The sequence below is a fragment of the Lygodium microphyllum genome, chromosome 17, assembly GCF_053477565.2.
Source record: "Lygodium microphyllum isolate KBCC chromosome 17, Lygodium_microphyllum_v1.1.10, whole genome shotgun sequence".
Lineage (NCBI taxonomy): Eukaryota > Viridiplantae > Streptophyta > Polypodiopsida > Schizaeales > Lygodiaceae > Lygodium > Lygodium microphyllum.
This window is the reverse complement of record NC_141151.1, coordinates 128,861,451-128,863,779: the sequence shown is the minus strand read 5'-3', so window position 1 is coordinate 128,863,779 and position 2,329 is coordinate 128,861,451. Positions and strand designations below refer to the sequence as shown.

The following is a 2,329-nucleotide window of genomic DNA, read 5'->3' as shown; positions in this document are numbered from 1 at the left end:
CCGCTGAGCTTGGGGCATTGCCTCTTGAAGTGACCGGGTTCGTTGCAGTGGAAACAACAGAGGTTTTGGCGATTACTTAGAGTAGGAACAAACTTGTTGACGTTATTTGTCCTTGCTTTCTTCCTTTGTCCCTGATTGCGACCTTGAACTCTTTTCATTTGAGGTCTGAATGCTCCTCTGTTCGGGTCACTATAGGACCAAGTTTTGTTACCCCTTGGTCTAGCTTGCACCTCCTGAATTATAGGCGCCGCTCGAATGAGTGCATCATGAAGATCTGATGGACGCATAGATTCGAGATGGGTATTTACAGGCAGATTTAAGCCTGCGCAAAATTTGGACACCTGCTGCGTCATGTCCATCTGTGGCATATACTTTAAAAGTGAGACGAATTTAGAGTAGTATGCGTCAAGAGTGAGTCCTAGTTGTTTTAGCTCGTAGAACTCATTCATTTTCTGGGTACGATATGCAGGTGGCAAATATCTTCCCTGCACGGCTTTCTTCAACTTCTCCCAGGTAATGGACCCCTCTGAAGTCCCTTGATCCCTGCACCATTGCTTCCACCAAAGTCTGGCTTCGCCGGTGAGTTTTAACTTGGCGAGCATGACCTGATTGGTAGGTGCAATACCAGCTGCTTCAAAGTAATCCTCCATGGATTCAATCCAAATTTCAGTATCAGCCTGGACAAATCTGCCTCTCCCGTCAAACTCGGTGTCGAAGAGATCGTGCAAGAGCTGCAGAACACGGGGTTCAAGGTACAGCAAGAAATGAGGCTAACAAGAAGAACTCAAATGTTGGATGTCATCAAAAGCAAAGAACTATATTGCCTATACCGATCACCTCCTCGACTACTCAATGGCCAACACCTAGAATCCTTGGCACTAATACAATATTCAGTGTCTTTGAAAGCCAATAGTTGCTATATCAGATATTGATCTTTCCCATAATCTCCATGTAAGCTTCCTATACACAATCATAATACCTGAAACATGTATTTCAATTGCCTGTACCTCAAACTCCTACATAGAGTCAATCTATTAAGCTTTGTTCAGAAGTTAAGCGTTCTCTCACAAACATACACCCCATTATACATTCTTTTGATTCAAGTCTGCTTTGAGTTGCTCAAGACCTGATGTGACAAGCTACAGCAAAAAGCCTCACAGTTCTTATAAGCAGATGTACAGAACCAAAAGCTGTTGAGCAACTTATACAATAAAAGGAATGGAGAGTTGAGTGGAAAGAGCACAGCTTTATATGACATCCAGAAACTGCAATGCAACCTGCAAACTCCAATGTTGCTGGTTTAGAATCTTCAGTTGAATCAGGCCTTTCCTTTTCTGTGACACTTGATAACATAGACAAGATGCTGATGCAAACAGAATTCACGGTCATTGCAGGGGACCAAGAATCATACAGAATATCAAGACAAATGTGTCCATTGCTGTATATATGGGGGTGAATTGGAGGATTGCCTGTGAAGACGACTTGAGGAGAATCCAATGGATACTTCTCAGGGAACTCAATAAGCAACTGGAACTGCTCGCCTTCATAGAATGTACCAGCAGCCCCTGAGAATTCTATGGTCCATCTCTGCAAGTCATCTGTCGGGTTAAGCCTGAATCCCGCGGGAGGGTTGTTCTGTTAGTCTGCTATTTCCCTTTGCAAGCGAATGATGGCGACTTTTCCAAGGCTCTGAGACGAGGGGTGCTCATGTTGCGCTCGCTAGACCTCCTTTGATGCCTGCAGATCCTCGCCTCATTGATGCCTGTTGAAGTTCTTCCACCTGAGCAGAGGGTAGAGGATGGATGTGCTCACAAGGCCTCCAACAGCGCCTGATGTGGCTTCTGTCAGATCATCGAAGCTCAATCCCATGGCGTCCAAAGATCAATTCAATTCTTCCGACTCCTCTTGCTTTCCTGCAGTACTCTCTGAGCTTTGTGATTGTTCCTATCAATCATCCATGGGAGTGGGCCTCGTGATGAGGCTATGAAGTCGATGGAAAGGGGAGGAAAGAAGACGACCAAGACGATGAATCATGGTCTCAATTCGTGTTGAATTGTGGCGTGAGACAGAGGAAACCGCCAGAGTTGCCGCTACTCTCTCCATTTTTCTCCATTCCCTCTCTGGTTTGAATTCCCAGTAAATGGCATAGCCTCTCTCATCCCCTGATTTGGAGCTTTCTTCCTCGTAATTCTTCTCACGATTAATTAATGTAATATAAATATAGCTTGCCTCTACTCAGTCTCATCACGTCTCTCGTGAGAGAGATTCCGAAACACGGAGACGCAGACACAGAGAGAAACAGAGAGCACGAAGAGAACTGGCCAGACCA

At 45.1% G+C, this 2,329-nt stretch overlaps 1 pseudogene; it reads right to left on the bottom strand.

Moving 5' to 3' along the window:
* Positions 1-1,119: 1,119 nt before the first annotated feature.
* Positions 1,120-1,869, bottom strand: LOC148022341 (uncharacterized; annotated as a pseudogene).
* Positions 1,870-2,329: the final 460 nt, after the last annotated feature.